Below are 25264 nucleotides of genomic sequence, written 5' to 3'. Positions count from 1 at the left end.
TTGTAGTACTTTTTAAAAGCAACTTACTGAAACTCATTCTTAGTCATGTTTACACTGTTGCTTTGCAAGTACTGTACTGGGGAAAGGTCTGAATGTAGATGGCATAGCTCCAGGATGTGAGTACAAAGTGAGATCTGGCCGGCAACAACATCTGTTGATGTGGGTGATTGTGACCAATGGATGCCTCAGGTCATCAGCCTGATGATGACTCTTTGATTGGTTCCTGGGCAGCTGAACAGCTTGTGTTTGTGAATGATGCAAAGAAAAGACTTTCGATCTGGAAGGACAGATGGTGTCCTTCTCTTTCTCCAGTGAAACTACCTGAAGCTAAAGAAATCCAGTGTTTTCTCCACTGGTTGTTGTAAGCTGTTGATTTCAATTAAGAGATCAAAGACTTTATAATTTGTCATATATTTGCTCTGTGCCTCCTGCGAAGAAGTGAAAGAAAGTAAAGGAAATGATTAGAAAAACCAAAGAACTCAGCAAACAAATCAAATACTCCATCAAACCTTGAGGACTGGCATCTTTCAATTGTTTCTCCAGTGTTTATTTTTCCTTCATCCATAACAGTAGTTTTTTTTCTGTGTGTACATGTGCATTGGGGGAATTAGAATTTTACTGAAGAGAGTTGTGTCAAAAATTCATAGTTGGTTACTGTTGTTAGAATTCATTTATTTGCAATAAATTGCCATTCTTGTTAAGTACAGAAATCTGGTCCACAATTTCAGTTAACCTCAGAGCAGAGAAGTGTTATCGTGCAAAGGAGGCTATTTGGCCGTCGTACTTAAAGCAGTTTATTAAATGAGCAATTTCATCTGTCAGACAGGTAAATTGGGGACTGTATTTTTATAAATTTTAAATAATTACGACAACTCCAGAAAAAGTAAAGTTTGACTTCCAGTTCACTTCCAGAGTGAGACATAATACTAAGTTATTGTGTTGGTTTGGAGGTGCCAGTGTTAGACTGAGATGTACAAAGTTAAAAAATCACACAACACCAGGTTATAGTCCAACAGGTTTATTTGGAAGCACTTGCTTTTGGAGTGCTGCTCCTTTGTCAGCTGGTTGTGGAGTATAAGATCATAAGACACAGAATCTATTGCAAAAGTTTACAGTGCAATGCAACTAAAGTGACATATGGAAAAAGACCTGGATTGTTTGTTAAGTCTTTCATCTTTTAAAATGACCATGTTGCTTTCAGTTCTTTCATATGTAAATCCCAGAAGATTTTTTAAAGTTACATTCTCAAGTAAAACTTTAACACACACACACACACACACACACACACACACACACACACAACACACACACACACACGTTTGTGGAGTGTATTTGTACTTGCAGAATTACATTTTATTTTGCTCAAAAACTGCATGACTACATGTAAGAATTTGTAAATCTCTTTTTTAGAAATAGAGTCTCTCTGAACATTGGGGCATAGACAGACGAATGTTAACCTTACACCATCAATGCATTATCTGAGCTGACATGGCACCTATTGTTAAAGTTTACTTGAGAACAAATCTTTTAAAAAAGTTCTGGGATTTACATATGAAAGAACTGAAGCCAACATCGTCATTCTAAAAGATGAGAGACTTAACAAACAATCCAGGTCTTTTTCAATATATCATTTCATTTGCATCATTCTGTAAATTTTTTCTAAAAATTCTGTGTCTTATGATCTTATGCTCCACAACCACCTGATGAAGGAGCAGCACTCTGAAAGCTAGTGCTTCCAAATAAACCTGTTGGACTATAATCTGGTGTTGTGTTGAGTTTAAGAAGCTGTTAAACATTTGACTGACAATCTCAAGGGCAACTAAGGGTGGGCAATAAATGTTGGCTCAGCCAGCAGTGCCCACATCCAATGAATGAATTTTAAAAATCATATCTTTGAACAAATTTTGTCTAAGATTTTCAAAGGCTGTTCAACCCTGAGGGACCATTAATAGCTAAAATGAAATACAGAATATTATTCTGTCTGCAGCGTTGTACCGTGAGAACATGTTTTCTTCTATTACAAACTACACAGACAGTGGTCTACAACAATCACAGTTATGGAATGCTTCGCAAAAATCATCATAAAATGGGCCATAACCATGAAAGAAACATTCCTAAAAAAACTGTAATTCATTTTAATGTCAAATTATAGTTTTTCAGAAATTTGACAAACACAGGATTTGGAAATATCAGATCTAGAAACACGATGATTGGGGAATAATACATGTTTTAAAGTGGCGATTCAGTTGATCTTCGGTGTTTTGAAAGCTGAGAGAAAGTCATATGGATTGATATGAATTGACAATATAGGGTGAGGTTGAACAGGCTGGGGCTGTTTTCCCAGAGCATCGGAGGCTGAGGGGTGACCTTATAGAGGTTTATAAAATCATGAGGGGCATGGGTAGGGTAAATAGACAAGGTCTTTTCCCTGGGGTTGGGGGAGTCCAGAACTATAGGTTTAGGGTGAGAGGGGAAAGATATAAAAGAGACCTAAGGTGCAACATTTTCATGCAGAGGGAGGTACGGGTATGGAATGAGCTGCCAGAGGAAGTGGTGGTGGCTGGTACAATTGCAACATTTAAAAGGCATCTGGATGGGTATACAGATAGGAAGGGTTTGGAGGGATATGGGTTGGCTGCTGGCAGGTGGGATTGGATTGGGTTGGGATATTGGTGGGCATGGACAAGTTGGACCGAAAGATCTGTTTCCTTGCTGTACATCTCTATGACTCTATGACTCTATCTTCTTTTGAAATGCAGGGAAACTAGGAAGCATGGTTAGATTTCAGGCTCTATTAGATATATGCTGTCTTTCATTCATTAAGCAATCTTTTATAATAAGTCAAGAACATGGACTGTTCAGTTATCCTGTGGTCATAAAAGATAACTATTGTGACTGATAAAGATTTTTAGGATATACACACTTGCATAATTACTGAAGGAACTTAAACATAAGTTCATCATCAATGAGTCTCTAAAGTCACAATTTGAACAAAGTAGGATATGTCTCATTGGACCATTGTAGCTTAAAGTGTTCTTCAATAGGACAGCATGATGTTGTCAACTAACTACCTTTCCTTCTTTGGAAGGAATTCAGTGCTGAAGCAGTAGATTACTGAAGGGTATGATTGGTAAGAGGCTGACCACTCTGGCTGATCATATGTTTGATTTCTATAACATATTTATAACTAATATATTGCAAAGAGTATATTGTAACAATGGAATTGTAATGGAGGCATCATATTATTCAAACCTAGTAAGGCAATTGCTATTCAATTTGAGGTTTGAACATGCTTTGATTATTCCTCATATTTTCATGTTTAATCAGTACAGAAACCTATCAAGAATAAAAAGTTGCATCTTGACAGTATAAAATGATTTGGTGAAAGAGATATCAAACAGGAATAAGGTCATTAGTTTTCTGCTGACTTGTTTTATTTGTTCATGGGATGTGGGTACCACTGACTGAGCCAGTATGTATTGTACTTCGAAGGTTTCCTTTGAGAAGGTGCTGGTGATTTGCCTTCTTGAATTACTGTCCAGAAGATAGTCTTATGATGCCATTAGGGATGCCATTTTGATGCAGTGACATTGAAGGAACAGCAATATATTTCTAAGTCAGAATGGTGAGGAATTGGCAATGATGGTGTTCCATCTTCTAGGTGGAACACCTAGAGGTCATGGGTTTGGAAGACACTGTCTCAGAACCCTTGGCGAATTGCTGCAGTGCGTCTTGCAGATATCCACACTGCTGTTATGATGGTGGGAAACAAAAACAGAAATTGCTCGAAAAGCTCAGCAGGTCTTGAAGGAAATCAGAGTTAACGTTTTGGGTCAAGTGATCTTGACTCAAAATGGTCTGTTTTTGTTTATGGATGACTAAGTGCTTGTTTTTGTGAATGGTAGCCTTCTTTGTCCTGCACAGTGTTCAGAGTTTTGAGTGTCAGTGGAGCTAAACTTATCCAGGCAAATTGAGTCCACTCCTTCACATCTCTGATGTGTGCCTTGTAGATGATGAACTGGCTTTGAGGAATTAGGATTCCTAGAATCTGACCTGTTCTTAAAACCACAGTATTTATTGGCGAGTCCAGTTTGGTTTCTGGTCAATGATACCCCTAAGACGTTCATGGTGGGAAAAATCAGCAATGGTAATGCTATTGAATGTCAAGTTTGATGATTACATTCTTTCTTGTTGGAAATGGGCATTGTCCATCATATGTGTGGTGCAAAGTTATTGGCCATTTCTCAACCTAAACCTTAACATTGTCCAGATCTTGTTGTATTTTCTGCAGTATATGAGGAGTAGCAAATAGAGTCGCAAATATTGAGCAGTTACCAGCAAATATCCCCACTTCCGGAGGAAAATTATTGATGAAGGAACTGAAGATGGTTTGACCTAGAACATTACCCGAAGGAACTCCTGTAGAGATGTTTCAACAACCACCTTCTTATGTAACCAACCAGTTTCTCTCCTTCTTACCCTGATTCCCACTGACTTCCACTTTGCCTGAACTCCTTGATGCCACACTTGGTGGAATGCAGATTTATGCCAAAGGCAGTCACCCCCTCCTCACTTACGGTGTTCTTCACTTCTGCCCATTTTTGAACCAAGGTTATAATGAGGTCAGGAACTGAAAGATGTTGGCATAACCCAAATTGAACATCTGTGGGCAAAGGGCCTCATGCCTTTTCTAACTTGATCACTAACTGCCTCTCTCTTAATTCCTACACTAATTTGGCAGGCAGCACACTCCTTTCTTAGAATGTTCATCAGCTGCAGTTTTAGACATGTCAGGCATCTTTGCACATATGTAATAATCTTGTATAAATATAGAATGGACACAGCATTGTCTGATTTCTTGGCTATTTAATTTTGTTCATATCACATTTTGATAAGTGACAATGAAAATGCTGAAATAAGAACATAAGAAGATTAGAAATAGGGAGGATGGATCATTTAGCTCTTCAAGCCAGCTTTAACATTCATCATGATGTTGGCTGATCTTTAACCTCAACTCCATTCTCCTGATAAGTTCCCCTATCCCTTTATTTCTTTGGTATCCAAAAATCTATTGATGCCTGTCTTGAAAATAGCTTCTATTCTATTCTATAGCTTCCTAGGGTGGAGAATTCTAACCCTTTGAGTTAAGAAATTTCTCAATATCTTAATCCAAATGGACGAACCTTCATTCTGAAACTGTTATCCTGGTTCTCAACTCCTCATCCAGGAAATCCATCCTCCTTTCCTAATGGCTTGCTGTGTCTCCTGCTCCTCGGATGCTGTCTGACCTGCTGTGCTTTTCCAGCACCACACTCTCAACTCTGATATCCTGCATCTGCAGTCCTCACTTTCTCCTGCATGTTACATTAATCATTCACACATAAGGATCTACATGATCCTCTGCAAACTAACATGTCCCAGTCTTTCATCTTTTAAAAATCTGATTTTGTAAATAACTTCTTTTTCTCCACCTTAAATTCCACCTGCCACACTTTGCCTATTCATTTACCCAGCCTTGATTCCTTTGTAATTTCTTTGCATGCTTCAGTTTTATTTTGTCCGCAAACTTGAATATATTCAAAATATTTGCTTAACCCCTAGTTATATTTGCATGCCACTGATACTCATTAGCATGAAACCTTTTACAGTTATACCCAGTTCATGTTTATTTAAAGGTGTTAAGCACCACGACCAGGGAGATAAATCATAAGCCCTGGTGCTTCTCCTCTTCCCACACCCCTTATCATCATCCTCAAACAGTTCCCTTATGCTGAGTGGCTTTGCAATGCATTTTGTGCTCAGTGGAACAACGCAACACAGAATGAGGCCATTCAGCCCATTGAGTCCATGGCAGTTCTTTTCTGGAGCAATCCAGTAAATCATAACAACTTATTCCTAAACCAACCCATTCTTGTTTTTTTTAACTCCAATCATTTAGCCTGTTCCCTTTTGAACACAAATTTGAATCTATACCATGGCTAAAATTTTAGAGGTTTATAAAAGCATGAGGGGTAGAGATAAGCTCTTTTACCAAGTTGGGGGAGCCCAAAACTAGACAGCATAGATTTAAAGGGCAAGATTTAAAAGGGACCCGAGGGATCTATATCAAATGAGCTTCCAGCAGAAACAATAGCAGCAGGTGCAGTTACAACATTCGAAAAACATTTGGACAGATACACGGAAACAAATGGTTTAAAGGGATATGGGCCAGACACAGGCAAGTGGGAGTAGCTCAGTTGAGCAAACTTGGTTGGCATGGATGAGTTGGGCATAAGAGCTTGTTTCTGTGCTGTATGACTCTATGACTCTAACAATTGTTGGCCAAGTTAGCAATGTGTGCATCTGATGATTGCAGAAAAAATAATCAACATCAATTCAACTTGCAACAAAATGGCAATTAAAGTTGCAACACACAAGGAGAGCATTAATTTCCTAGACACCTTCAAGAGGCATAAGACAATAAACATAACTCAGGAATTTTAAAAAAAGATGACACACACTGTGACACTGCTTTATAAAGTAAGCCATCACCCAAAGCGGACCTTGCACAAACTATTGAGGTTGCAGCTAATATATTTCCATCGTGCATGCACAAAGCTGGAACATTTATTTATTTACATAAATACAAAATACCCTGCAAGGACTGTGAAAAACACTACATAGTTCACAAATTCACTTGTGAACTCACCAACTATGGGCAATTGTAGGAGAGAAGAGGCGATGAAATGTCTGCAGAAAAACACATCAGCTTGGCGAACCATTCTACAGCCATCATCCATAATCCGAGCTACAAACCTTTTTAAAAACTCTGAAACATTTAAGCTACACAGCCATTACCCTAAATAGCATACCCCAGAACTCTACCACAGATTTAATTTTAACAATTGATCTCGTTGATTACAAAAACAACCAAATAGTAGCACCTTAAGCTAGAGATTCTACACTCATTTTTAAGGAAATGATGACCTTACAAGTTTTGATTTCAATTTTTCATGTCTCCCAGATTGTTGATTATTCTTTTACCAACAGGCTTAAAACTATTCCCCTTCCTCTGCAGCCTTGTGCTCTGTCTACTCATTTGCAGCTTCTTTCGTCTGTCCCTACCTCATAGTTGCCTCATCCTAATGCTATTGAACCTTGTGTTTTTAGTATCTCAAGGCTTCAAGCTCCTTCTTCTCCCACAGTTGGAACGGCCTCATTTTCTCCCCTTGCAAACTTCTCGTCATCGCTCCCCAGTGCCCCCACTCAACTCTGAAGCTGCACTCCCCAAGGATCTGAGCTGCACTTGAAAATCCTGAGGCCCTGGCACTTGTGAACAAGATTTCCAGCTGTTCACTCATTGTAGTCACTTACCTTCCAAGCGGTGCCTCCCATCACAGTGTCATTCCCTGATGCATGTGATGCAAATAAATTCACTTGTGAACTCACCAACTATGGGCAATTGTAGGAGAGAAGCCGCCTTTGATGAGAGGAGTAGTTGTGTCTCTTTCGCAAATGGAGACAACCTTGGTCTGATTGGTCATCCAGGAGAATGGTGCCAGGTAAAAACAAGGACTGCAGATGCTGGAAACCAGGGTCTAGATCAGAGTGGTGCTGGAAAAGCACAGCAGGTCAGGCAGCATCTGAGGAGCAGGAAAATCGACGTTTCGGGCAAAAGCCCATCATCAGGAATGGTCCTGCCTTGTTCTCCCTTGATAACTCCACAAGGCACAGGCACCACGCTTAGCTCTGTGTACCCTCCCCAGGTCCTGGTATCCTTATGTCTAAGGTTAGCAGTCTTATTTGTCAAGACACAAGGTGTAAAAAATGGCAGCTTGCCAGGAGACACAGGATCGGCAAGGGGATGAAGTGGGTTTGGGAGATGGGGGTGATGAACTTACTTGAATACAGCAAGGAGTGGAAGGGGAAAGGATCTAAGCTTTGTGATGTGGAGAATGAAAGTTTTATGTGACAAATCCAGTATAATGCATGTTCACATGTCTACCTTCAATGCCACTGGGTTAAAATCCTGGAACTCTCTCCCTAACAGCCTTGTGGTGTACCTACATCAAAAGGACTACAGTCATTCAAAAAGGCAGCTCACCACCACCTTCTCAAGAGCAACTAGGGATGACCATATGCCGGAGACACCTACATCCCATAAATTAATACAAGAAAATGGTGGAATACCTATGGCTCAGAAACACCCAATTTTCCTGTAACTGAAAAGGGAAAACAACAAAAAGCAGTTCTTAACAGTGCATAATACAGGCCATAATGTAGCAGCAGGCAGCACCATAAGTCAACGTTGCTTAAGAAGCAACCATCCAAGGAAGGAATGGTAGAAGATCGGCAGTGGTATTAATTACAAAGTTGTGGTCGCAATGCATAGCCTCCCTCTTTGCCGATTACACTCTTTCACATCCTACAAATAGTTACAGTATTGTCAGCTGATGGCAGCTGCATCAATGAAAAGCCTCTTCATTGCGCAATTGGATTTTTATGCAGGCCACCAACACTCTGATTTTCATTTGAAATTTTGTGGAAAACAGGAAACAGCAAGAATATGGAAACCCAGAGTGTGCCAAATGTGCCGTTGGAAACAGCACACTGCAGCTCAAATTTTCACAATTGTATGGCACATCAAATGTGTTTGGAAAATCCAATTGTACTAATTTCAATTGTCTTATTTACCTTGACAATTACAATCTCAAAATACATTCAAAGATTTTTCATACAGAATTCTCTTTTGTAAATCTGTGTTAAACAGGTACAGGAACAACTTCTTCCTGGCTGTTATTGATAAGTAGACTAGGTGAAAGTGAGGACTGCAGGTGCTGGAGATCAGAGTCAAGATTAGAGTGGTGCGAGAAAAGTACAGCTGGTCAGGCAACATCCAAAGAGCAGGAAAATCGACATTTCGGGCAAAAGCCCTTCATCAGGAAGGGCTTTTACCTGGAACGTCGATTTTCCTGCTCCTTGGATACTGCCTGACCTGCTATGCTTTTCCAGCACCACTCTAATCTTGATAGTAGACTGTCTGACCTCAAATAATGCTGACCTTACTAACATTGCTCTCACCGAGTGCATGCACTTTGCAATGTGACCTGTATGTCTCTGTCTAAATCTTTCTTATCTGTATATTCTTGCTTAATATGATCTGCCTCTACAACTCCTAAACAAAGCTTTTCACTGGACTTCCATATACGGACAATAAGTCAATCAATATCCACACTACTATAATTATAATATAGATCCCTAATAATAGATTCTAGTTCAGTTCCATACCACTAATGTCAGTCTGTAATTCCCAACTTCCTCATTTCTTATATTCTTGTGTAGCAGCATTATGTTACCTTACAAGCAGCAGAGACAATTCTCAAATCTAAGAAATTCTGGAAGATGAAGACACCTTCAACTTTTTCCGTAGCCATCGCTCTTAAAATCCCAGAATGTAGACTTAGATCCAAGATGCTTAGTGGCTTTTAGCCACCTTAATTTCTCTCTTCCTATTTCTTTACTGTTATAAATTTAATTTGTGATTCGGTAGAAGAGATGGATTAATGACAAGCTTATTCCTCGCTGGATTGGTTCCAGAGCAGATTGGGATGTGAGAGTTTCTTCAGTCTTTCTTCTTTACACCTGAAATCAGTCGTGTTCCTGAATGCTTCCCTGTGTCTGGTAAAACTTGAATGTGGCATTCAAGTGGGTATTGGGTGCTTATTTGGATAGGAATGGGGAAAAGGGAAATGGGGAAAAGGCAGGAGATTAGCATGATGGACTGAATAGCCTCTTCCTACATCATGACAATCGGTGACTCTCCATTGTAATGCCCAAATGTGAGTATCAGGCTATTCCATTGTGGATATCACAAATCTGATTTTGACGTATACATTTGTGTTTATTCAAATACATTTTCGACCAGAGTCAAACAGATTGATTTTTCGTTTCCTGAGACAAGATTGTCTGCGGACAATAGTACCATCTTATCCTGATTCAGTATCACATTACATGTGTAAGAATTACATTTCTGACATTGACTGAACTATAAATATCAGCCAGGAGAATCACTTCCCTGCTCCTATTGAAAACAATGGTATTGAATCGTTTATATCAATTAGAGTTAACAGATAGGACTTCAGCTTAATGCATCACTGAAAGATGACAGTTCGAACAGTACAACAATCCCTCAATACTATACTGAGTCTCAGCCTTGATTTTGTGTTCAAGCTTTGGAGTTGGATTGAACCCAAAACTTAGAAATGAGTGTACTACCCACTGAGCTACATGCTGACACTTAGCTTTTCATTGAACCATTTTGTGTTCCAAATTTAATATAACAATAGGATTCAATGCCTCAGCTTTCTTGTTTACAGTTACATTAAAGTATAAAAGGACTGCATATTCATTGTAACCTTGGATTTCAGAATGATTTAAATGTTGCACAATGTAGGTATACATAAAATAAACCAGATTTATTATTTGTTATTCGTTACACTTCGCATGATTTACAATTTCGAGATGCGATGAGGTGTTGTGCTCTTATATATTTTCATAAAACACCACATGTGTTTTCTTTTAATCCCTCTTTAAGTAACAGAATTGATTTTCAAGGCTGTTGATTATGTTTAGATAATTCACAACAATATTAATGTTACACAGGCAATAATCAACTTTCTAGAAGGATTATGTTTATTTCAATACACAACAAACCATTAGAAATCAAATCTTCCAGTTTGAAATGTTGCCATGGCACTGACTTATCCTTTTATAATTAAAATCCAGGATTGGCATTTGCAATGTGCATGAAAATAGTATAATCCACATAAAGATTGTCAAATTTTAAACACAATTCACAATCTGCATGACTAGCTTCTGCAATCTTCTGTGCTGGAAGCCGGCCCCCTCCACAACGTTTGACAGCAGATGAATTTCCAGGATAAATTTGTCACCATTGACAGTTTCTGTTAATTGAGCTCATTTGTTGACCTCCCAATTTGAAGTTCACTTGCCAGCCTTTCTAATGCATCCTCTTTTTTTTAATGTCTATCTAGTGTCTGCAATACCATCTTCTTTGCTTTGGCAAGATGACTTTGGCAACATAGAACATAGAACATAGAACATAGAAAAATACAGCGCAGTACAGGCCCTTTGGCCCTCGATGTTGCGCCGATCCAAGCCCACCTAACCTACACTAGCCCACTATCTTCCATATGCCTATCCAATGCCCATTTAAATGCCCATAAAGAGGGAGAGTCCACCACTGCTACTGGCAGGGCATTCCATGAACTCACGACTCGCTGAGTAAACAATCTACCCCTGACATCTGTCCTATACCTACCACCCCTTAATTTAAAGCTATAACCCCTCATAATAGCTGACTCCATACATGGAAAAAGGTTCTCATGGTCAACCCTATCTAAACCCCTAATCATCTTGTACACCTCTATCAAGTCACCCCTAAACCTTCTTTTCTCCAATGAGAACAGCCCCAAGTGCCTCAGCCTTTCCTCATACGATCTTCCTACCATACCAGGCAACATCCTGGTAAACCTCTTCTGCAACCGTTCCAGTGTCTCCACATCCTTCCTATAGTATGGCGACCAAAACTGCACACAATACTCCAGATGCGGCCGCACCAGAGTCTTATACAACTGCAACATGACCTCAGGACTCCGGAACTCAATTCCTCGACCAATAAAAGCCAGTACGCCATATGCCTTTTTCACAGCACTATTTACCTGGGTGGCAACTTTCAGAGATCTGTGTACATGGTCACCAAGATCCCTCTGCTCATCCACACTACCAAGTATCCGACCATTAGCCCAGTACCCCATCTTTTTGTTACTCATACCAAAGTGAATCACCTCACACTTACCCACATTGAACTCCATTTGCCACCTTTCTGCCCACCTCTGCAGCTTATCTATATCCCACTGTAACCTGACACATCTTTCCTCACTGTCAACAACTCTACCAACTTTTGTATCATCTGCAAACTTGCTCACCCAACCTTCTAGCCCCTCCTCCAGGTCATTTATAAAAATGACAAACAGCAATGGTCCCAAAACAGATCCTTGCGGGACACCACTAGCAACTGCACTCCAAGATGAACCTTTACCATCAACTACTACCCTCTGTCTTCTTCCAGCCAGCCAATTCCTAATCCAAACCTCCAACTCACCCTCAATGCCATACCTCTGTATTCTTTGCAGTAGCCTACCATGGGGAACATTATCAAATGCCTTACTAAAATCCATATACACCACATCTACCGCTTTACCCTCATCCACCTCCTTAGTCACCTTCTCAAAGAATTCAATAAGGTTTGTGAGGCACGACCTGCCCTTCACAAAACCATGCTGACTATCCTTGATCACATTATTCCTATCCAGATGTTCATAAATCCTATCCCTTACAATTCTCTCTAAGACTTTGCCCACAACAGAAGTGAGGCTCACCGGCCTATAGTTACTAGGGTTATCCCTACTCCCCTTCTTGAACAAGGGAACCACGTTTGCTATCCTCCAGTCTTCTGGCACTATTCCTGTAGACAACGAGGACATAAAAATCAAGGTCAATGGCTCTGCAATCTCCTACCTTGCTTCCCAGAGAATCCTAAGATAAATGCCATCAGGCCCGGGGACTTATCTATTTTCACCCTTTCCAGAATTTCCAACACCTCTTCCCTACATACCTCAAAGCCGTCCATTCTAATTAATCGTGACTCAGTATTCTCATCGGCAACAATGTCCTGTTCCAGAGTGAATACTGACGAAAAGTATTCATTCAGTGTCTCCCCAATCTCTTCAGCCTCCACACGCAACTTCCCACTACTATCCTTGACTGGACCTATTCCTACCCTAATCGTTCTTTTATTCCTGACATACCTATAGAAAGCCTTTGGGTTTTCCCTAATCATACCAACTAAGGACTTTTCATGTCCCCTCCTTGCTGCTCTTAGCTCCCTCTTCAGATCCTTCCTGGTTACCTTATAACTCTCAATCGCCCCAATTGAACCTTCACGCCTCATCTTTACATAGGCCGCCCTCTTCCCTTTTACAAGGGATTCCAATTCCTTATTAAACCATGGCTCCCTCACACGACCCTTTCCTCCCTGCCTGACAGGTACATACTTATCAAGGACACTCAATAGTTGCTCCTTGAACAAGCTCCACATATCAATTGCTCCCTTCCCTTGAAGCCTACCTTTCCAAGCCACGGATCCTATGTCGTGCCTCACCGCATCATAATTTCCCTGTCCCCAGCTATAACTCTTGCCCTGAAGTGCACACTTATCCCTCTCCATCACTAGAGTAAAAGTCACCGAATTGTGGTCGCTGTCCCCAAAGTGCTCACCTACCTTCAATTCTAAAGCCTGGCCTGATTCATTACCCAGAACCAAATCCAGTATAGCCTCACCTCTTGTTGGCCTGTCTACATATTGTGTCAGGAAACCCTCCTGCACATATTGGACAAACACCGACCCATCTAACAAACTCGAGCTATAGCTTTCCCAGTCAATATCAGGAAAGTTAAAGACCCCCATAACAACTACCCTATTACTTTCACTCTTTTCCTGAATCATCCTCACAATCCTTTCTTCTACGTCTCTAGGACTATTAGGAGGCCTGTAGAAAACTCCTAAAAGGGTGACCTCACCTTTCCTATTCCTAACCTCAGCCCAAACTACCTCAGATGGCGAGTCTTCATCTATCGTCCTTTCCACCGCTGTAATACTATCTTTGACAAGCAATGCCACAGCTCCCCCTCTTATACCCCCACCTCTGACCCTACTAAAACATTTAAACCCTGGAACCTGCAATAGCCATTCCTGTCCCTGTTCTACCCATGTCTCCGTAATAGCCACAACATCGAAGTCCCAGGTACCAACCCATGCTGCGAGCTCACCTACCTTATTTCTTATACTTCTGGCATTGAAATATACACACTTCAAGCCACCTTCCTGTTTACCGGCACCCTCCTTCGAGATCGATGCCTTGTTCCTAACCTCCCTACACTCCAGGTCCTGCACCTAAAGCTACAGTCCAGGTTCCCATGCCCCTGCAGAGTTAGTTTAAACCCTCCCAAAGAGCACTAGCAAACCTCCCTCCAAGGATACTGGTGCCCCTCAGGTTCAGGTGTAGACCATCCTGTTTATAGAGGTCACACCTTCCCCAGAAAGAACCCCAGTTATCCAAATACCGGAATCCCTCCCTCCTGCACCATCCCTGTAGCCACGCATTTAACTGTTCTCTCTCCCTATTCCTCGACTCTCTATCACATGGCACAGGTGACAAACCAGAGACAACCACTCTGTCTGTTCTAACTCTGAGCTTCACTACTCTGTTTGTTCTAACTCTGAGCTTCCTTCCTTGGTAAGACAAGTGCAAAGTAGTCATTTATTATTTCAGTCATACTTTTTAAATTCATTTGTAAATCCCTGACCTGGTTCCTAATCAATCCTACTCTTCTTATTACTGCTGTTTTACTACTTCTATTCCTAGAAATCATGTTTGGACTCTCTTTTACAATTAAACCTATCACTTCTTATATACACACTTTTTTTCTCATTCCTTTTTCTCTTGCTTTTGAGTTTCCTGGTTATCTATCTTTCATATGCACACTTCTCTTCTGCTTCAACTTACTCTCTATCTCTTCTGTCATTCTGGGAGCTCTGGATTTTGTCTGCTTGCATTTTCCCCTTTAGTGAATGTACCTTGAATCCTGAATCATCTCCTTTTTAAGGATTTTGTTTTAGTTTTACTTGCTAATCTTTTATTTCAATTTCACTGTGCCAGATCTGGCCTCAGTAGGCCCTCCTTAAATTCAATATTTTTACTCCAGATTGCTCTCTGTTTTTATTTCATGGCTAATCTAAAGTACATGCTACAATCTTCACAGTTCCCTGAATGAATACACATTGATAGTTGATCCATCGCATTCCCCAGAATCAGATCCTTCAATGCCTCCTCTGCTTGTTGGGTCAGAAACATCCTGATTAAGAAAGCTCCCCTCATTGTGAACGAGAATCTCTTTTCCTCCTCTGCTTTTTCTACTATTACTATTCTAGTCTATATTCACATCGTTAAAATTCACCATTTTCATGATATTGGGGTCCCGATTTATGAGCATCTGATTTACGAACATTCGTACTTAGGAGTGCGGTCCTATACATGGTTATAATTTTAATGACCTGACATACAAACATTTCCTACTCTTGGGTACAGCTGTTTCCATTTTCCTGAATTGTGTTCTGACTTGTGTTCAATTCAGCTCATGAACGGACTTCAGAACAGAACCTGTTCACAACCAGGGGACTGCCTGTAGTTCTAAACTATATTTACATGATCTGAGGACTGGATATCAGAAAAGAAAAGGACATTTTCACATTGGCAGCAATAACTAACTCCTCTCCTGTGTCCAGAATGTATGTGTCATCTACAAGGCACAATTCATGCATATGATGGAATACTATCCACTTGCCTGGATCAGTATGGTCCATTGACTCTCAAGAAAATGACAAGGCAGCGCAATTGACTGGCACCGCATCTACCACCTTCAATATTCACTCACTTCACCACTGACACTCAGTAGTAGCAGTATGTACCATCTACAAGATGCACTCCTTTGAGAGAACCTTCTGAACGTGGAGCTCTGCTATCTAGAAGGAAGAGGGCAACAGATGCAAGGGAACACTGCCACTTGTAAGCCCCTTGCCATCCTGATGTGAAACATAAAAATGTATCAGCTCCTCAAGCTACTCTGCTGTTTGATATGACCATGGTTGATCATCCAGTGCAGAACCCTGTTCTCATTTTCTCTCCATGCTCCTGCATCCCTTTCACCCTGAGAGCTATATAAAACTCTTGATTGAAAAACATTGGACTTAGAAATCCATCACCATTCCTTCACTGTCACTGAGTGAAAATCCTGGAACTCCCATCCTAACTTCATGATGGGTGTGCATTCAAGAAGACAGTTCATCACCACCTTCTCCAGGACAATTAGGAATGGTTAATAAATATTGGTCTTGCCAGCAACACACACATGCCAGAAATAACGGCTATGGATGCTGCTATACTGGGCCAGAATGAGCTCGCTTTTACCAGAATGGCCACATTCATCCTCCAATAGAAAAGCATCAGCTCTTCTGTAACAGGTGGTCTTGTTCAGTTCAGCAGCTGTTCAGTAACTGTCCTGCTATCTGTTACAGTGTTTTCCATCAGCCCAGGGCCACCAGCCACAGTCAGAGGACCCACAATTATTCAAGTACAATTGCTCTCAGAGATTGCAATCTGTTGCAGTTCCTTTAAACTTTTTACCATCTGTTTCGGCATCATTAAATCAAGGAATTACCGATATGTACAATCTATATGATAGTTCTGACTTAACATTTGGTAAACTTCCATTTGTTTCCTTCCACTTTTAAACAATCTTGCTCAATCTAGTTCTTCTGTTGTCAGAATTCTGATGCTTCCAGTGCTTGCAACATAAAACTGTATAATTTGAAACAGACTCTGGAGCTGAAATTCATTGCAAAGTCAGGTTGGATGATTTTTGTTTTCTACTGATGGTTATCAAAATGTGGAATAGTTTAATGTAACTGGCCATTGAGGCTAATGTGGAGAAAGTGAGGACTGCAGATGCTGGAGATCAGAGCTGAAAATGTGTTGCTGGAAAAGCGCAGCAGGTCAGGCAGCATCCAAGGAACAGGAGAATCGACGTTTTGGGCATAAGCCCTTCTTCAGGAATGAGGAAAGTATGTCCAGCAGGCTAAGATAAAAGATAGGGGGGAGGGACTTGGGGGAGGGGCGTTGGAAATGTGATAGGTGGAAGGAGGTCAAGGTGAGGGTGATAGGCCGGAGTGGGGTGGGGGCGGAGAGGTCAGGAAGAAGATTGCAGGTTAGGAAGGTGGTGCTGAGTTCGAGGGTTGGGACTGAGACAAGGTGGGGGAGGGGAAATGAGGAAACTGGAGAAATCTGAGTTCATCCCTTGTGGTAGGAGGGTTCCTAGGCGGAAGATGAGGCGCTCTTCCTCCAACCGTCGTGTTGCTATGGTCTGGCGATTGAGGCTAACGTCTCTAGGAAATGTCACCAACTGCATAAGCACAAGCTTTGGGTTTTAGAAGGTGAATGGTGGCTGATGTCACTGTTTGCTAAGCAGAGACCATATGTAATACATTTCAGGAGGTGGCCACACCACACCTTAGGTGTAAATAGGCAGCAAAGAAATAGGTAACAGCCAAGCAATCTAAGAGAATCAGGCAGTAGTGCAGGAGTTGCCGGACTCTACTGTGCATGTTCTTTAGTATTCCAATTGGGATATTGTTGAAGGCAATAGCTCCTCAGAGTCAGGCTGAGCCAAATTTAATGGCACCACAAGTGGCTCCACTGCATAGAGATGGTGGGGAGGAACAAGAATAGAAGAGCAATAGTGACATGAGATTCCATAGCAGTGGATGAGACAGGTATTTCTGAGGTTACTCCAGGATAGTATGTCGCCTTCCTGATGTTAGGGTTAAGAATGGTTATGCGATGGCTGTAGTATATTCTTCTGGAAAAGAATAATTGCCAGTTACTTATGGGGATAAAGTCTTGGAAGCTGCTTTCAGGAAGTGAGCAAGGTGATTGAAAGACAGGGCCTCCAAAACTGTAATCTTAATTACTCCCAGTCTGACACAGGCTAGTGACCACAGCAGAGGAATTGAACAATTGAGCATGTGGCTGGAGAACTGGAATCAGATTCTGATCACTGGGACAGGTTCTCGAGACGATCAAACCCGACAGTCTACACCAGAACAGGACCAGAATAAATATTGTTGCAGGAAGCTATGCTAGTGCTGTTTGGGAAGCTTAAAAGGGGAATTTGAACCTGAGGTAGAAACTTAGTGAGTGGCTTTAGAAGACAGAGGAGGCAGAGGCTAAAACATACACAGCACAGAAGGAATATACATAAACATAAGGCGCATAGTTAACAAAGTCAATGGATTGAGGGCACAGAGGAGGCACTTGTTGATGTAATATCATTACCATAACAGAAACTTGGCTTAATGAAGTGCATAGATGGCAACTCAGTATCCCTGGAAAAAGAGTTTTTTGGGCAGGATAGAGAAAGGAATTAAGAAAAAGGTGGGACTGTAGCATTTAAGGGGAGGGTGTTGGTTTGTTTTTATTTATTCATGAGACCAAGGCCTTGCTGATGGGCCAGCATTTGTTGTTTGTTCCTAGCTGCCTTTGAACTGAATGCTTACTAGGCAGTTGAGAGTCAACAATGTCGGTGTGAATCTGGAGTCACATGTACGCCAGAGCACGTGGGAATGGCAGATTTCCTTCCCTGTAGGACATTGGTGAGGCAGGTATGATTTGGAGGTGCTGGTGTTGGACTGGGGTGGACAAAGTTAAAAATCACACAACACCAGGTTATAGCTTAAGAGGTTTATTTTGGAAGCACTAGCTTTCGGAGTGCTGCTTCTTCATCAGGTGGTTGTTTGCTGATAATCTTTTTTCTGACAATGATTTCATGGTCATTCTTGACAAAGAATGATACTTAATTCAGTTCTTTTTTTAATCCAACAACTGTTTGTGCGGGAAATCATGTCTCACGAACTTGATTGAGTACTTTGAAGCAATAATGAAGAGGATTGATAAGGGCTGAGAAGTGGACGTGATCTATATGGACTTCAGTAAGGCCTTTGACAAGGTTCCTCATGATAGACTGGATAGCAAGTTTAGATCTCATGGAATACAGGGAAAACTCACCATTTGGATACAGAACTGTTCTCAAAGGTAGAAGACAGAGGGTGGTGGTGCACGGCTGCTTTTCAGACTAGAGGCTTGTGACCAGTGGAGTGCCACAAGGATCGGTGCTGGGTCCACTACATTTTGTCAGATATATAAATAATTTGTATGTGAACATAAGCGGTATAGTTAGTAAGTTTGCAGATGACACCAAAATTGGAGGTGTAGCAAAGAAAGTTGCCTCAGAGTACAACAGGATCCTGATCAGATGGGCCAATGGACTGAGAAGTTGCAAATGGAGTTTAATTTAGATAAATGTGAGGTGCTGAATTTTGGAAAAGCAAATCAGAGCAGCACTTACACATTTAATGGTAAGGTCCTAGGGAATATTGCTGAACAAAGGGGTCTTGAAGTGCAAGTTCATAGTTTCTTGAAAGTGAAGTTGCAGGTAGATGGAATAGTGAAAAAGGCATTTGGTATGCTTTCGTTTATTGATCAGAATATTGAGTATAGGAGTTGGGGGGTCATGTTGCGGCTGTACAGGACATTGGTTAGTCCATTTTTGGAATATTGCGTGCAGTTCTGGTCTCCTTCCTATCGGAAGAATGGTGTGAAACTCGAAAGGATTCAGAAAAGATTTACAAGGATGTTGCCAGGATTGGAGGATTTGAGCTTCAGGGAGAGGATGAATACATAGAGGTTGTTTTACCTGGAGCGTTGGAGGCCGAGGGGTGACCTTATAAAGGTTTACAAAATTATGAGGGGCATGCATAGGGTAAATAGACAAGGTCTTTTCCCTAAGGTGGGAGAGTCCAGAACTAGAGACCATAGGCTTATGGTGAGAGGGGAAAGAATTAAAAGGGACCTACAGGGCAACTTTTTCACACAAAAGGTGGTACATGTATGGGATGAATTGACAGAGGTCATGTTGGAGGCCGATACATTTACAACATTTAAAAGGCATCCGAATGGGTATATGAATAAGAAGAGTCTGTTGGGATATGGGACAAGTGCTGGCAAATGGGACTAAATTAGGTTAGGATATCTGGTCAGCATGGACTAGTTGGACTGAAAGGTCTGTTTCCATGCTGTACATCTCTTTGACTCTCTGAGTCTATGATTTAAACCCAGGTTCCCAGAACATTAGCTGAGTTTCTAGTTTAATAGTCTAGCAATAATACCACTAGCCCATCACGTCCCCAGCGTGTCATGGTGTCGTATTGGTATTGTCATCATTTTCTGGAGCCTCAGGCTAATGTTCTGGGAACACGGTTTGGAGTTCCACCATGAGGGATGATGAAACTTGAATTCAATAAAATAAAAGCTAGCTTAATGGTGACCATGTAATCATTTCAATTGTTGTGAATACTCATCTAGTTCAATAATAGCTTTTATGGAAAGCAGTCTTTATGTGGTCTCAGCCCTTACTTGTGACTCCATACCCACAGCTGTGTGGTTGCTTCTTAACTACCCTCTAAATGGATCTCGTCAGCCAGTCAGTTCAAGCAGCAACTTGGGATGGGGCAATAAATGTAGTCTAGCTAGTGAAACCCATATCTGATTAACAAATGTTAACAAATATCTACTAAAGAATCAATCACAGCACTGTGGAGGGAAGATATATTTAAGTAAGCATCAAATGAGATTGGTTGAGGTCAGAAGCAAAAGAAAGCAGCAGCCACGATCATCGTTTTTTACATAAATTTATTCAATGTTTTCTTGTGTTAACATCGCTTGATGTAACACTCGATTCAAAACATGAGATTATTTTATTCAAAAATAACATAAATTCTTGGTACAAAATAACGGTCACAATCTGACTCTTTTTGTTCAATTGGTCCAGCCAATTGATACATTAAGTTAACTTTGACTATTGCTGCAATCCTAGGAGGTAGACTGTTTTGTGTTTGTGAGCAGGATTTTGTGGATATTGTTTCACTAAATAGCCCGAATGGGACTTTCCTAGAATCAAAGACCGTCAGGAAGAAATCCCTTCTATTGAACACTGCTGGCCAATCAGATGATGATAGCTCTTCTACATGGCAGTGGAATAGGGCAAGCAATGACTATTGCCTGAATGGCCCCTACAGGAGTCTCAAAATCAAAGCCACAGGTAAGTGTGAGAAGGGGAGCTTTTATCTGGCGAGGACTGTGTGGAGAAAATGTTGAGGGTTGGCAGGTCTGAGCAAGGGCAGGAGGATGCCCCACCTTCCTAAGGTCATGGCCCCTTATCCAACATAAAAGTCCATTTGAATGAGAAACCCCAACATGAGATACAAATAAGACAGCAGTTTTACCTGTCATAAACACCATGTCTCAATAGGATTGCCCATCACTGGGTCACTGAAACCTGAAGATATCTATGAGTTAACATTATTCAAGCTAGTTCATTACCTCTTTATTTCCCTTTAGTTTTCGATTCCTTTTTTTACGGCACAATATCTTTAAAACAGAATTTCCTGTGGGAAATTGTGTAATGTTGTACATCAGGTGAGAGAGTCAGGTTACCTGTGGTGTCTTCTATAACTTAATTGTTTGTCAAAACACAATACTGAAGACTGAACAAAAACTGAAATTGATTGGAGTACTGGAGAGTGGTCTTGGCTGAAGACCTAAACCTCCAGGTGAGGCAGGCTGAGAAAGAAAGGGGGAACATTGTATAAAGAAGGTTGTGAATACGATTTACTTCAGAATATTTGAAGAATTACCATTTTGTTCTCAAAAGGTTGAAAAATAATGCCTGTAACTTACAGTCGATTAATTTGTGAAGCACAGCTGCATAATCTCACAGTTCATAAACCAATGAGGGTGGGAGCTGTTCCTCTTGGAACAGGATGTAGTGACTCTGTATCAGAGGGGGCACAGTTATCATAAGCTCTCCTTAACATTCTTTCCAGAAAAGTCATTAATTGAGGGATTCTGTGCAATTAGAGATTAGCCTCCCAGCAAGTCAGAAGCTTTGGGAATGATAATTATGTTTCTACTGATATAATTTTATGCTAGCTGCGAGCAAAATTTATTCCTTGCTCCACGGTTTTCTCATTCTGCTTCCACTCTGTGCCTGGTTACCCTGAGCGGCAGAACCCAGGCTGAAAAGTGGTGAATGTGGCTCATACAAATTCTGAGCTGGAGTACACTGCAGACCATATTGATATAGAAACCAAAACTGGCATCTGCTCAAGCGTCTGGGCTTACAGAATTTTCCTCGAGGAACAGAGACTTCTTTAGATCTGCTTTCATATTTGATAAGATTATAGCTGAACCTCCATTAAAACCCTGTTTTCCACCTAATTTCCATAAACCGATGATTTCCATGGGCCAGAATTCTATAGAATTCCACAATGAGTGATGTGGATGAGGAAAAGAGATGGGGCAGAATTAGAGTGATCAGTGCAGAGAGGCCCATCTCAACGCTGAGAGAAACTTTTTCCATCTATTACGCTTTCCACAAGCGTTGAGGCGAGATTCCTGTAAGGCAGTAACAAAATGCCAATTGATGGGAATTAATGATGGATCAGTACTTTTTTAAAGGCATAACTCTCCATTTAAATATTCAGACTCCCATCCTCTCAAATTCACCAAATAAACTCAATGTCGGAAAAACCTGGCAAGGAAACCAAAATGAACACCAGGCGAAATCAGCTCACTGCTTGTTCTGAATAACCTCTGTGCTGGACACTGATCAACAACATCTCATGGGCACAATGGGCATTGATCCATGGGCACAAACCACAAGTACCACACATCCATACACATTGATATCCAACATGTGCCTGCTTCCAAGAAGCCTCATTTCCAACAGTTTACATGTTATGTCTGCACTTTAGTATCCACTGTACTGACAAATACCTTTGCAATGCTGCTGCACAGACATTGTACACTCAGGGGCAAGCACCCAGCTCATGGATTAGACGGTACTGTATCTCCAGGTTCTTCATTTGCTCTCATAATTCCCAATCCCTCTGAGTTCTCACAGCATTCTTGCTTTGCATTGCTTCTTTTACACATTGCTTCCTCAGTCAGAGACATCAGGCTCATATTACTGCCGCCATGCATGCCACTTAATGCAGACACAAAGCTAGATAGCTTGTCCAAGTTGTCAAAAGGTCTCAATCAATCAAGTTAAGGGGTGGCATGGTGGCCCAGTGGTTAGAATTGCTGCCTCACAGCACCAGGGACCCGGGTTCAATTCCAGCCTGAGGTAACAGTCTGTGTGGAGTTTGCACATTCACTCCATGTCTGCGTGGGTTTCCTCCAGGTGCTCTGGTTTCCTCCCACAGTCCAAAGATGTGCAGTTAAGGTGGATTGGCCGTGCTAAATTGCCCATAACGTAAGGTGCATTAGTCAGGGGCAAATGTAGGAAAATGAGTCTGGATGGGTTATTCTTTGGAGGGTTGGTGTGGACTTGTTGGGCCAAAGGGCCTGTTTCCACACTGTAGGGAATCTAATCTAAAAAAAAGGAAAATAGATTAGTATCTTACAAGCAGACTCTGCTTGGATAATCAGAGTCAGGATCCTTTCTTGTAAAGGGCAGCACCCCACCCATCTTGACTCTTTCTACCCTATTGTGGGTTTTCCTTACCTCCTGCATTGAGAGGCAGGTATTATGGAGATGAAAGTGGGTAGTACAGTTATTACTGATGGTGCAGTTAAGAAGGTGCCCCGAGTAAGTGGTTGTACAGAGGGCATGTAATGTTAGGGGTTTGGGATAGATGAGTAATGGAGGATGTCGCAGGCAATATAGAGAGTGATAGTGCATTAGCATCAGCAAGAGCTGTGTATGGAAGCACAGAGAGAGTAAATGAGAGATTTCAGAGAGGAGATGATGACACTAATGCTAACAGATTGTAGGAAGACACTAATTTTCTTCTTATAGTGCTGGGTATTACTCCAGATGGCTGACACTGCTGTAACACAATGGCCTCCATGGCTAGCCCTGGGGAAGAAGAAATCCTGTGTTTACATCACTTCCTCCACCATGCACTCTAGGTCCCTGCCTAAAAAGCAGGGTCCCCTTGTCCACTATGGCCGACTGTGAATCTCATTAACCAGGCTATTCTTCATCATTGAAATCTTGAAAGATTAATTGAAACCTAGAAACTGTTAATATAATCTGATTTATACTGTAGGTATTTAACTCCATGAATTTTGAACCAATGATTAGTGTCATTTCCAACCTACAGGGGGCAGCCTGCAGCTGCAGCTGAGGTCAGGCAGGCAGGTAAGTGGAGCCTCGTTCAAAGCACTGGAGCCCTGGGCTGCCACCAGGTGGCCTCCTTCAGGGAGCTGGCCTATTTCCACCATGGTTTAGGTGGGAAGGTAGACCAGAGTCTGACCAGTTAACTTCTGGCAATAGCCCTTTTCAATATCTGAAACAAATCTTGTTAATTGGCTGCTGCCACTGACTCCAGGGCTGCCTTGCTGCCCTCCAACCCACCTCTGGAAAATTGGCCCAGGGACAAGATGGAACTAGTAAACCAGCACGCTGGACAGCAGCACAACTTTAACATTCAGTCACCTCAGCAACTGTCTCAGCATCACCTAAAAATCCCGCTCCAAGTTTTCAGCCAGCCAAGAAAGGCAACCCGAATGCTATTTGCTCATGTACTTTAATTAGTCATTATGTTATTCCCACGGGACCTGTGCTGTTGTCAAAGATCTGTGGTCTTGTGTTTTTGCCAAATTACAATTGAGCTTCCAAAATAATTTTGAAGTATGGTGCCCCAGTGCTGTTGAACTGTTTTCCTGACTGGAATGTGAGCTACAAATGAAAGTTCCATCTAACCAATAACAGTCATCTTGAAATCTCAAACAACTTTGAGGATTGCACCTACCCAATCCCTGTAAGCACAAAAATGAACAATCAGCCAAAGTGCAATACTAATTGCTCCCCCAACCCGCCCCCAGCCCAACAGTCATTACTTCACTTAGTATTTATGTTTTTATAACACTCACCATTTTTATGATGTCTGTCAAAACATTGTAAAATCGTTTAGTACTGAATTTGAGAATTTCCCAAAGTTCCTACCACTTAATGTTTTTTCATTCTGGTCTATATCAGGTTGTTTCACTTCCCTGTGTTCAGGCCTTTCCTTTCTCTATCAGTAATTTTTAAAAATAAAAAAATCTGTGTTTGATTTCTCTAAGTACTCACCACCAAAGTGTACTTGTTTCTCAATCATAGCTGTACAACAAAAGCATAAACATACAGGTATTTCCCCCATATAGGGGGAAATTCGCTAAGGCTGTGGGGTAGGTTTAAACTAATCCAGCGCGGGGATGAGAACCAAAATTGTAGTTCGAGTATAGAAAAGGTTGAGAGTAGGGACATCCGAAATCAAGTTTCAAGGATGCAAGATGGCACCGGCAAGCAAGAAGTTGGTTTGAAGTGTGTCTACTTTAATGCCAGGAGCATCCGGAATAAGGTGGGTGAACTTGCAGCATGGGTTGGTACCTGGGACTTTGATGTTGCGGCCATTTTGGAGACATGGATAGAGCAGAGACAGGAATCGTTGTTGCAGGTTCCAGGATTTAGATGTTTCAGT

The 25264-nt window shown here is 41.4% G+C and overlaps 1 protein-coding gene across 2 annotated transcripts in view; it reads right to left on the bottom strand.

The window, feature by feature from the left end:
- The window catches only part of ccbe1 (collagen and calcium binding EGF domains 1), a 311398-nt gene that overhangs the window by 75286 nt on the left and 210848 nt on the right, over positions 1-25264 (bottom strand). The gene's annotated exons all lie outside the window — the stretch shown is intronic.

Source organism: Chiloscyllium punctatum, chromosome 1 (genome assembly GCF_047496795.1).
Source record: "Chiloscyllium punctatum isolate Juve2018m chromosome 1, sChiPun1.3, whole genome shotgun sequence".
Lineage (NCBI taxonomy): Eukaryota > Metazoa > Chordata > Chondrichthyes > Orectolobiformes > Hemiscylliidae > Chiloscyllium > Chiloscyllium punctatum.
This window is presented reverse-complemented; position numbering and strand designations above follow the sequence as displayed.